Raw genomic sequence first — 13,339 nt, 5'->3', positions numbered from 1 at the left:
CTGCATGTCTGTACGTGCAGGAACAGAGACAGCCACGTGCTCCTTATACTTCACCAACTTTTCACCTGAAAAAATACTGCAATGACCAGCCACTGTTGTATTTCATATAATACTCATCTTTGCACAACCAAAAAGGTTTCTCTGAGTAGCTGTCAGCATCAGACATGTGGGGGTAGTTATATATCAGCCTTGCTGCTTAAAAAATCACATGTGGTCAGATTCAGAGGAGACAAGTTATTCCACAAGACTGAACAGCAATTAAACATGTATTTCATCTTTGTATAATATATTGCAGGTTTCTGCAAAAAGAGTAAAGGACTTATTGCTGGCTGTCTCCTTGGCTGTGTACGTGATTCCCCCTGATCTCCAGGAAGGGGGATGCAGCAGCAGAACACAGGTCTCTCCCCACACCCTTGCTCTGAGCACATGTGCTGGTTTTCAAGACATCCATGGGCACTGTGAAGAGCAAGCACAATTTGGAGGACATGAAAAAGGGACTTCCCAGAGTCAAGCTCTAGAGTAATTAATGTTCTTGAAGAATGAACTCTGAGGAGTCTGTGACTGAGAATAGAGATGCACTGATGTGTCTGTTTAATCAGGGCAGAGTAATGAACAGATCCACTGAGTCTGTATAGATTAAATTCCACATGGATACTGTGATTGAAATTATGCCAGACTCTGTTGAATATTGAGGAATTATTCTAATTTGAGAAAAGATGCCCTACCCTGCAGGGGACTGACACCTCTCTAAATCTCATGGGAGCAGCTGAAAACAAGAGAAGAAAACTGAACATCCCACCAGAGGCCTTCTGGTGACACACAACAGAACAGTTGAACTAAAATCTTTAAAGCTATATCAAGGTAAATCAGCTACTGTTCTTGCTGGCCACTCTACTCAACCTCCAGGAACCCAGACAGCAAGCCAGAGAATCAGGTTTCAACCTGAACCTCTCAATCTGTCAGAGGACAGTGGCTTGAATAATAAGCTCAGCCTTAAAGCTATAGCTGGCATCATGCTGCCAACCCATTCTTCACAAAGTGATGATCTGCATAATTGTTTTTTAAAAAATTGGCAACAAAATGGACTATATCAGTTTAAAATCTAGCCATGAATTCTCTTTAAGAATAAATGAGGGCATAATTTTAAATATTGGGCCTTTAAATAATTTACACCTTTTAAAGTACATATTACATTTGTATAATGCCTTACATTTGTTGCCCCTTTCAAGCTTTCTCATTTATTTCCCCTTCTTCCATCATCTCAATTATCATGGAAAGTGGATAAACGCCAGCAAAGACAGACACAGCTTATGACATCTCAAAATGCCCAGGAGGAAGGTACATCCCTGGGGAGGCAGGAGCCTGAGTTAAATGCAAATTTCAAGTACGGAGCAGAGGAGGGACCAGCACCTGGCTACTTCACACTCGAGAGAACGATCTAATTGCTGGCTGTTAGTCCCCTGTATGACTCAGAAATCTCTCTGTGCCCAGTGCCCCTCACCAAATCTAAACCCAGGGCCTAATCACTGGGAATTGAAATTATACGTTGAAACAGTGCAGTAGATCTGGCAATAATCAAGAAGTTAGGGGAGGAAATCTGACCCTGTCCTTTATTTCGTGTATTGTTTGCCTACAGGAAGCACTGAGTTTGTTTGGGCACAACAGCCTCAGGATTTTCTGTCCCAGTTTGCAGGCACATCAAATTCTGCTTTGGCAAGTAGACCTGTTATCCAGAAGAGACATCACTAAATACTCCAGAAATGCAAATATCAGTTTCAGGGTCAGACTCATGCTTTCCAAGGCCTTGATCCCTTTCTGAGAAGTGCCCCCAGGTGCCCAGGTCACATTCCCTTTTTTTCTAGTGAGTCTCAAGTACCTTCCTTGGTCTCACTTCTCCGAGCACTGACCCCAACCAAATTCTGACTCCAAACAAATTCTGACCGCAAACAAATTCTGACCCCTAGGAACCACCTTCAGCGAGATGAGGGAGATCAAAACCACAGAACATACAGCTTTTGTAGAAATTAAGGGCTCTGCCATCTCCTTCACCTTTTACCAACTCTTGCTGAATAAGATTCCATGTGCAACACCCATAAAAACAGCAGAGAGATTGATTTCCCGCTATAGCTCTGATTTTATTTTCTTTCCAACTTGTCTGAAATCCTCTGATCTGCTTCACTACTTCTTGACAGCTCCAGTATCTTGTGGCAAGAGAAGGGGCCCACTGAGAAAGGGCTGATACTTTTCCTCTTTGCAAACCCTGTCACGCAGCTTGGACCTCCCAGGTCTCTGCTGCCTCCTGGTGAGTCCCATCTGTGGTGGATGGCGAGCCTGTGCTTGGAAGGGGCAGCGGGATGTCTGAGAAAAGCCAAGTGCTGGGCATCGCCTGGGCTGGGAGCCGCAAACCCGCAGATGAGCTGAGACTCCTCAGCCTCCTCTCCAGCAGCCGCCGTGCCCACTGTGCTCCCTTGGGACGTGGTGTCTTCTTTCCATCCAGAATAAACACGGGAAGGCCATGCTGTGCTCGTGGCAGCAAGTTAAATGGAACACCGGTGTTTCAAATCTGAGAAATGTGCAGCCGCGGGAGGCGGCGGGGAAGGAATGGCTTTGAAGTTTCGTGAGTCAACGCGTCCCTCTGGGTTGGGGTGGGTGGTTTTTTTTCCTTACGCTCATTTTTTCGCTTTTTAAATGTATGTATTTTAAATGGCTGTGTAAATAAATGAGGATCTGGGAGAGGATCTGCCACAGCACAGAAAGGAAAGAGATTTTTATGCATCAGACAAAGAAATAAACCATGAGAGGATGTGGTACATCCCCTTCCCTTGGTAGCAGTCATTAATAATACCAGGTTGGAGCAGTGGTGTTTGGATGTTTACAACTTTCCATGGTGCACTTCGCTGCACCCTCATGTATTCACTATTTGCAGCTCATAATTGAAAATTTTCTCATGCTCAAAAACCCCAGGGAGGAAATATCAAGAAAGGAAAACTCTCCCACTTGCTAATAATACAAAATTAAGGGGGAAGACATCCAAACCCCTTCCAGTCTTTCCTACAGGCTGTAGGGTGAACCATAAAGGGCTCCTGCAGGATCTGGATCTCCACTAGTTAACATATATTCTCCAATAATTTGGGATAAAAGAAAAAGTAGAAGGGAAAAAAGCAGTAAGAGGAAAGAGATTCTTGCTCTATTCCATAAGATTATATTTTCTTACTAACTGAATTGAAAATCAAAGCTGAATATATTATCTTCAAATGAAAGCAAATTTTACAATTGTCTCTCCAAATTTGTTGGCATTTTAAAAAATCAAAACAAGGAAAAAAGAAAGTGTTAAATCACTTCAAACTGAACAATGTGTGGCTGAGATCATTCAGGCATGGTACTTATTTACATCTTCTCCTTTCAGACTGGAGACCAGAGGAGAAAAAAAAATGCTCATTAGGTGATGAAGAGTAAATCAGAATTGCTTCATCACTGGAGCTCAACACATTCTGAGAGATTTTAAGGTCATCTTGCCAGACAGAAAAGGAAATGATTACAGGAAATATTACACTTCATGCTTCTGCAGCTGGATTAAGTGTTTTATTACTTACCACTGAGGACACTTCTGTTTGACACAAATATATTTGTTAGAGCATTTTATTAAATTACAGCAAACATCTGAATTCAGAGTGGGGCTATTGAGAAGCTAAATGTAAGAAGAATTGACATTACAGTGTCTCAGCAGCTGTAATCAGTGTTGACAGATCTTACTCGTGCTTTAGGCTCAACAAGAAGCTGTTCAGATACCACCATGGAGGAGGAGAAGAGAATGAATTATCAGGAGTTCCCTAGGAACACAGCATCATGGAGAAAGGCTCTCCAGAGACTTTTTCATCATGACTATTTTTCACCAACAGCACTACAAAAATGAGAGCTATATGTAAATAACGGGTAAATCCTTTGGTATTTAGAAAGTTTTGTCATATTTGTTAGTAATTCTGCCTCCTGACCATACATGACTGCATAGACAGCTTATCCATCACTTTAAAACACAAGTTTCTGGCCCCTGAAGCTGTAGAAAAATAGTAGGCAGAAAACGCAATTATTCCACTGAGTGTTTTTCAAGCTTTTTTTTTTTTTTTTTTGAGGCTTATTTCATGAATTTTTTAGTTCCCATTTGCGTTTTTGAATGTTTGGGAGCCGTAATTTTATTTCCTTGATTTGCTGCTTCTGGCAGGAGAATTGGGAAGAGCTGGTTGCTGGTGCCTGATGAACTCCAAGAAAGCCTGCAAGTGCCTGGTAGGCCCAAATCCCAGGTCAGGGCAGATGAAGGGCAGAACAGGGGATGCAGGAAAAGAGGTATAAAACAGTATCATCAGCAGGGAATCTGCAGAGGGATCCTCTGATTTAAGTAATTCCTAATTCCAGGCCAGAAGGAAATTCTATTCAGCAACAATTAGACCAGTTGTTCTGTAACAATGTGGGTGCAATATGACCCCATTTTTTGCTAGCACTCACATGAGAACTACCATGCAGGGGACATTTTCCACATCTCCTGTTCATTAGAGGCATTTTCCAAGGGTTAGAGGCCTCTTGCTCATCAGAGGACAATGAATTTCCCAGAGGAACATTCTCCGGCTCACCCCTTATTCCTTTCACTCTGCTTTGCAGTCCTATGAGTCATTAGTGCACAGGTACATCTCAAGACATTTTTGCAATACCTTAGGAATTGCACAACTGAGATTACTTCCTCCCTCCAGCATGCAAATCATCCCTGAAAGGGTTTTCTTGGAAAACAATTCCTTACATTTTTTCCCAAAGGTATGTGCTCTTTTATTTATCAGGGATCAAAATGCTTATGTGGCAGTGCATAAGGAGCTATTTAAACCCAGAGTACTTTGAGGCAGCAGCTTTTCTCCACTTTTTCTTATTCTTTTTTCCCATTCATCAGCTGAGCCGGAAGCTCAGAAAAAAAAAAAAACAACAACAAAACCCCCAAAACATTTAGGTGGATGTTCAATGTCTTAGTGTGCTGAAATCGTCCAGTTTTTCTGCAAAATTCACTTAAACACCTGTTACTTCTTTTTGTGGACAAGTTTTTTCCTTTATAGACTCCTTGGACTTTTATTTTACTCATTCAAAATTCACATGTTTGCAAGAGTATCTCTTGCAGAGAGCTCTGTCCCACCTGGGTTCAATGGTGCAGGACTATCCTCAGATGTCTGCTACATTTCTGTCGAAGTCTCTTGACCACAAGCTTGTCCTTTAAGTCTCCATCCTGTAATGAGTAGCAAGTGCCAGATCAAACAAGGTACTACATATTTGCTCCTAATGAAAAATCCTCTTAAAGTATCCGAATCCCTTGTGTAGCCAATGGAAAGGGAAAGGTGTCTTGGAGGATTCCCAGGGACCCTTAATCGATTGCATCTCACTGGAGATAGACACAGATGGTCTTTCCCAAGGTTAAATGTTCTAGATGGTGCTGTTAAATGCAGGCTCATGTTCAAGCAATTTTGTTAGGAATTAAAAGCCAAGACCCAGGTCACTGGTAAATTGCAATTTGGCCACTCTCATCTGGTCTGAGATTTACATAACTAAGCAAGAGAGCTTTGGTGTCCAGTGAACAGATGTTTCAAGTTCTCCAGCAGTTTATGAGCTCAGACAGACCACCAGCCCCTCAGGTTGGGTCTCCTGCCCGCTGCTAAAAGCACAGCCTGTGCTAGGGCAGAAGGAGCTGCTCCATTGATTAACTCCAAGGGAGTCCTTCCTCCAGACTTTGTTTTGCTGCTTCACAAAAATAACAGTTACAGTTTAGGTGGGATTTCTAGTTCCTGGAAGTCTCCCTCAAGAAAAAGCTGACTGATAAAGTTGTGCCTTTTTTTTTCCTGGTGTCAGCGACCCCGAGTCAAAGCCACTGGAAATGATAGCAACATGCAGGGAAGTTCAAGGGTCTAATGCAACAAAGGACCTGTGTGTTCAGCTCTTTTTCTCCCTCACAGGAGCAAAGTCTTATTCTTTTTTAGTTTCCTCTCTGGAGAGAGCTTTATTTAAAATTCTGTTTGTACATTTTTTTTTCTATAGTGCCTTTGGGCCTTGAGAAGTCTGGAAGCTCAAGGATTCAAACTTCAAGGAGGTTGTTTAGAAAAAAACTTCAGTGTGCTACAGCATTTTGTAAACCCCAGATGCAGGCTGGTGCCTTTGATTATTCATACATGCCATTCAGGCTCTGCCTCTGTCAAACATTTTTTATTTCCACACTATTGGATGAAAATTCCCCATCCAGCAGTTGCCTTGTGAGGCAGAAAATGCTAATGTTTGTGTCTGTTGCAGTTCACCTCTGACAGGAAAAATGGAGTCTCTGTGCAGGGAAATCTTAGTGTTGTCAGCCCCTCCTTTTCAGGTAGAGTGTGCACCTGTGTCATATTTTTATATAATCACTGTAGGTTGGTCTCAGCAGAGAACAAAGAGCTGAAATTTATGGCTTGCCTGACTGTGGTTGTCCCCTGCAGCTCATTTGACTATTCATCATGCTCCAAGCCATCAGCCCTCTGTACAGCTGAGGATGTCACCTATCAGAGGATGAACCCTTTGGTCATGTCATAAATTTAACATTATACATTAAATATCTGTATTATTATAATACTGACAAAAGATGTTTTATATGTATTAAATCTTTAGAACTACTTACAAAGAGTTTTTGACTGTCATGTCCTGCTCAAGTTGTAGCTCCAGTAATTAAAACAATATTCCTGTCATAACAGACCAGAGTTCCAACTGGTTGAAGAGCCAAAATCAATGCAACGCAATTACAGCAGCTCTGCCCATTCACACTGTGGACAGGCAGCACCTTCCTCCTCCTCATCCTTTACTCCAGCTTTCCAGGGACTGAACCCAAGCTCAGCATTACCTGTGAGCCTCAGGCAGCATAGCTTCTCAGCCAGGGAAAAGAGAGTTACCCTCACCTAAATAAGCCCGAAAGGAGAACCCAGAAAAATAAGAGAGGTACCCAGCTGAAGAGTGAAGAATGTGATCAGCCACTGGAGCAGGCTGCTCTGAGAGATGGTGAAATCTCCACCTTTGGAGACTATGGAATTATAGAATATCCTGAGATGGAAGGGATGCACAAGGACCATTGTGTCCATTGAGATACTAAAAACTCCACTGGATGAGGCCATGAGTGACCTCCCCTAAGCTAACCTTGACAAACAGAGACACTCAGAGGTACCTTGCAAGCTGAATTATGCTACAAACCCATGTTCACAGACAGGATAAGTCAAGATGAGGTGTACAGGACAGATTGGGGTTGCCAATAAAGGTCTTGCTCTGGACCCTCCAAAAGACAGGGAGGGAAAGATATGCATCTCACTCAGTGTCATGTTACGGTTTGACTTTCCAGAGAGAAAACACATCTTGAGAACAAGTGTATTTATTTGATTTTCATTAACTAGGTACAGAAATAACCCATGTCAGTTAAACTCTCCTCGTGCTTTTCAGTTTCACAGATTTTTTTCAGAGAGCTTCCAAAACTTAGAAATATTCCCAGGCAACCTTCCAAAACTCAGAAAGCAGAGAATATTGAACTTCATTTTCCATCCTCTAGACTCCCTCATTAATTTTAATCAGTGGGGAATATATTTTCAAAGTGGCACTTAGAGACTGACAAATCATGTTAAAAAGTAAGGGGATTTCCATCCCTAAATCACCATGACCAGCTTTAAATCATACCTGAGGGCAGCTCATTTTTCTGTCCAGGCAAAGAGCAAGTCAGAGGGAGAAGCTCCAGGTGCAGGAACAAGTCTGAAGTTTTCATGCTTGAGGAACCCACATTCTTTTCTCATGTCTAGGAAGGATCCCAGGAGCAGCTGGGACCTGTGTCCCACAGGACCTCCATGTAACCAGGTTTTTGCTGCTCTGGAGCACCCACTCCACACAGCATCAGTCTCTGTTGTTTTAACACAGGATGTAAGAACAGATGTTAACTCTGCAGGTCCACACCTATATGAACAATTCATTAGCCAAAATGTCATCTATCTTCTCACTGCCACAGACAAGATGTCAAGTTAATTGGTGTTCTGGACTTGTGTTCGCACAATGCATTTTTGTTTTAATTATTCCTCATTTATTTTTGCCTTTTAAGCTTACAAATGGTAGTGAGAAACCCACATGTAATTACACTCACCTCCATTTTTCATGCACCCTCATTTTTTTCCACTCTGGGTAGATGACATACACAACATATTGACACCAGAACATTTGGTACCAGAAAATTAAGACTCAAACATGAAAGCATTTATTCTATTGACTTCCCACTGAGCTCAGTAGGCTGTTCAGAGTCTCAACAGGAGCAAAGAGCCACAATGGTTGGCTGAATTGGAGCCTCGAGCAGGAGGCCAGGACCGCACAGTGAGCTAGAAAGTGTGCCAAGAATAAAACCCAGGAGCTTCCTGGCTCTTTGTTCCCCATTCAGGACACAGGATCAGGTTTCCTTTCTCCACGGATTCCATGAAAGAGCAATAAGGGATGACATAGGAGCCTACATGTGCAATTTGGAGATGACCTGTGCATCTTTGCATTCACAGTGATCGATGCTCCAGGTAACCAACAGAGAAAATATTTGAGGAGAGGGGTGTAACAAGTCTGAATACACCTAAGTGAGAGAAAATAAAACTACACAAAGAACTGTGTTGAAAGCTAAGATCTAAAAGTAATAAAACTCACGTGTCACAATGTTATCTGTGTTCACAATATGTGATGAAAACAATGGACATCAGGGAATGTGACATTTGTAGATTTTCAGGAGTACTAATAACTTTGAACGAGGCTTATGTTTCCTCAACATAAGAATGTTAAAACACATAAAAAAGAACACTAAATTTTTAACAGAAGAAACTGTTAAAGTGGCCATTCATGACACAATGCCACGCTTTAAAGCAATTTTTTTTTTAGCACAAAGAAAAAGAACAAACTACGTATATGAGATGATCTAAAGAGCAGCCTTTACTTTGTTTTTCTTAATGAATTATCCTGAGGCAGTTTTCCCCTGGCACACACACAAAACCTCACGCTGCAGGAGCTCTGCTTGTACTGCTGTGGGCTTGAGCCACGTTTAAACACAATGGAGAGTGTTGCTGGAGCTATGTGTGTGTGGAACACCATTTGCAAACATCTCCAGAACCACTCCCAGTAACTCCTGGAAAACACTGACATTCATGCTGCCTGTAATGCAAATATTTCTGAACTTAAATATCAGCTGTTTCTGAACTGCCTTCAGTGCTCTTTCCATGAGATAAAATTTGCCTCAAAGAGGGTAAAACACAAAAATCAGTCAGTCATGGCTGGAAGAAGGATCAAGCATGTCATCTGGTCCCATTCTTCCTGCATTTGAGATAATCATGACATTTGGAAGACAATGAGTGATTTTTGAAACTTCCCTGGCTGAATATGGGCCTTTATGAAGATGAAGGAGCAATATATACAAAATGCCTTCACTGAGTACCATCACTTAACTATGTAGGTATTTTCTTAGATGGTTTTGTCTCATTTGGAAGCTCAGATATTCCACATATCTTCAATTTTATATTAGTTTAAGTTTAGGGATGTCATCATTACTGAATGTTAACTCCCTGGTAACAAAATCCAATTACAAACTCAGCCTAGAATCCAGAATGAAATGCAGTAGATAGTGCTAAAATCTTTAGGAATTAAAATGACTGCTGATTAAAAAAAAAAAAAGCCATTATCTTTTCCTGAATGCTTGACTGCACAAATCCAACTCAAGGTGAGAACAAACAAATTTGAGAGAACTTCTTCGACTTATACCAGTTCACAAGGGCTTGTAAAACAGATTTTCAGAAGCATTGCTCTGAAGCAATACAAACTACTGAGCCTTAACCCCTTCTCACACTCCTATTAACAACACTACATGTCAGGATGACTTAAAAACTGGGAATGGAAAATAGACACAGCCTCAGAAAACCACAACTTAATGTAGGCTGGCAGGGTTAAAATGCCCTTGAAATGAAGGTGGAAAGCCAGGATCCATCATACACACCTATTTGGATGGGCTCAGTGACAGAACAGTGCTTTCCCTAGAGAAAATAGGTGATGCAGGATCACTGGTGTCAAGGTGATCTGCTGCTGGGATTTATTCCATTTCGCTGGATAAGTCAGCTTGGGTGAAGGCATGTCTTCTACACAGCAAATCTTATCAGTACTTGTGCTCTTGCCCCTGCCCCTGGGGCATCCCACTGGGGAAGGAAGGCCAGTACCACTGGATGTGCAGATTTGAGTGGGAAGCAGCAGGTTGATTGATCAGCCAAGGTGAGGACAAGAACATCTGAGCCTGATTGCTGCTGTCAGGATGGCACAGCCTGGACCTGCTGTGGATTTCAGCTGAGCCTGCTTAGAGGCACAGAGTGCACCTCTGAGCCTGCAACAAAAAAAGGCAACTGAGGGTATCCACTTATGGGAGTAAACCTCTCTTTAGAAAGAGAACCCATAACGTTTACCAGCTTCATTAAAGACAGTCTCACTGCTTCCTTGGAGCCTGGAAAACTCAGTACAAAGGGGCACCATCCCCTGTGGTCAAAGGAAGAACATAGGTTTCATCCTGGCGGAAGAGTGGCAGTAGTAGCTCAAATTTGTCTGAGCCTCTTCCCAGTTATTAAAATCAGGATGTGTGAAAAGTCCATCTGTACACTGAGCCAAAAGAATTTTACACCCAAAAGTCAATTTTTTTTTAAAAAAGAGAAGATTAGTAGCTTTGGAACAAAGAAGAACTTGAAACCAGAAATCCGAGAAGAACTGAAAGAACAGTTCTATAACTCAAAGCTCCATATATAAAGTAAATTTATATTGTGGTTGAGGCCACAAAAAATACCAAAATTATCTGTAGCTGATATGTAGTTCCAGCTGCAGCCAAGACCAGTTTATTGCTACAAGGAGCAGAAATTGCCATAAGTATTCTAGAGTACTTTTCAATTTTCTGGTTTTGAAGTGATTTCATTTCAGTTAGTGAGGATGAGATAAAAATGCCAAGGAGCTGGAAAATTAAAAAACAAGCACAAAGGTACTTTTAGGGAACAAACTCTCTGCAGATCTCCTCGGCCATGTACCTTGCTTGTCAAACAAACAGCACTGGAGGAGAGCAGCTCCACAGCCTTGCCAGCCCACTTATTAAGGGAAGCTACACTATTTAATATTTACTTCGTGAAATCCCCTGACCTACAACCTGGCACGGGAAATGCTACAGGTAAAGGATCAGGTGCAGCGCTTTGATATCCTGAGGTGATGAGATGGCAGAGGACATAGAATCATTCAGGCTGGAAAACAGATAACCAACCCAGTACTGCCAAGCCCACCACTAAATCATGCCCCCAAGTGTCACATCTACATGGCCTTTAAATATATCCAGGGATGGTGACTCCAGCTCTTCTCTGGGCATCCTGTTCCAATGCTGGGCAACCCTTCTAGTGAACAATTTTTCCCTAATATCTAATCTAAACCTCCCCTGGTGCAACTTGAGGCCATTTCCTCTTGTTCTATACCTTGTAGAAGGGACTGACCCCCACCTGGCTACACCCTCCTGTCAGGGAGTTGTAGAGAGCAAGAAGGTCCCCCCTGAGCCTCCTTTTCTCCAGGCTGAGCCCTCCCATCTCCCTCTCATGGGACTTGTGCTTCAGACCTTTTCCCAGCTCCCTTGCCCTTCTCTGGACACTCTCCAGCACCGCAATGTCCTTCTTATAGTGAACTGAGATTTCAAGGTACAATTCCTGATGCCCGTCCCATCTGGCATTAGCCCAGGAGGCTGTCCCAGGTGTTTTTCAGCCCAGTGACCAGAAGCCCCTGTGATGAGCCCTGGGGACAGCAGTTTGCCCAAGGAAGGGGCAGCAGAGATGCAGCTTGAGACAAGGAGCCTGGTGCCACACTTTCTCTGCCAGAGAGGAACTCACTCTTTCCCACCTGCATCTTCCAGTCTGCTGCTGCCAGCCCTCAGAAAGGCTTGGAGAACAAAGTTTTTAACTGGAGCTCATGACAGGGTGGAAAAACCACCACAACTATCTGCAAGCAGAGCCCACACAAGCTAAAGGGTGGCAGAGCTTGTTCCCCTGCTTTCTGCAGGGCCAGCAAGCTCTGCCCACAGCACCCACATGCAGCTTGCAGTAACAGAGGGGATTTACCAATACTACAGATACTCCCTGGGCTGGACTTGAGGCTCAGGCCACAGGGCAGGGATACCCAGTGACTCTGTTTTAGAATTATTTTATTTCCCTGCAATTTTGTGCTAGACACACCTTCCAGCTTTCAGACCAGAGCAGAATACAGCCCTGGACACCTCTTTTCCACCATATTAAAAGCGATCTTTCCCATTTTCATGCATTCGTAACTTAGTCTGCACAGAGTTTGCAGACCACAATAGTGGTGTTTTGGCTTGGAGGGTGTGTGGGGCAGCTGATTTGGTCCGTGTCACATGTGTGGACCCAGCTGGAGGGCTGCAAAGCATGCACAGAGGGGAAAAGAGGTATGTGGGGTTTGCAGAGCGCCAGCTGCCCCCCAGACAGAGCAATCTCCCCCTTGCAGGCAGATGGCAAAGACTTGAGGAAGAAGAGAGTGTGTTCACACATAGGGAGATGATTTGGATGCAGGCAGGGAAATGTGGCAGGGTCTGGCCAATTTGGCTGGGCTGCTGCTCGTTGTTATAGCAACAGGAGGAGTCTGCTGTCAGCCGAGAGGATGGAGCCGAGGATGGAGAAGGGGGACATTTTTAGAAAGCAAAGGAGGGACTTTGAATGGGTAAAAGGAGGGAGAAGTTGTAGATCTGGAAACCAGGATGGAAAATGCAGATGGATGAGTGGGATATGTGGGAATGGAGGATTCTCCCCACCTGCAGGTAGTGTCCCATTGTTCCCCTTCCCCGGGGCAGAGTGAGGGGCTAGCTGGGGTCCCTCTCATGCCGAGAAGGGCTGCCAGGCCACAAACGGCACATCAGTGCCCTCCAGGGTGGCAGCAGGTTGAACACCACTGCTGGTGGTGAAGGCAGTTGAAAGGGGCAGAGGGGAGACAGCACAGAGACGTGCTCACTGCTGGAATTGCAGCGGGAGGTAAATCCTCTGCAGCGACCCCAGAGTAAAACATCAGTGGTTGTAGCCATGTAAGGTAAAGGACAGGCTACTGGAGAAGGCTGTCCCAAACACAGCCCTAGCACATTCGGGTTCATCACACCTCCGAATCATCCTGAGAACACCTTGGATCTCTGCCGGTGCAAAACAGCTCCGGTGACTCCACAACAGCTATCACAACCCCTCCATGGCAAACCAAACTGAGCGTTTTAACACAAGAGACACCAAACATTCCTTTG

Source organism: Corapipo altera, unplaced genomic scaffold (genome assembly GCF_003945725.1).
Source record: "Corapipo altera isolate COAL_440 unplaced genomic scaffold, ASM394572v1 1b, whole genome shotgun sequence".
NCBI classification, from domain to species: Eukaryota; Metazoa; Chordata; class Aves; order Passeriformes; family Pipridae; genus Corapipo; species Corapipo altera.
This window is presented reverse-complemented; position numbering follows the sequence as displayed.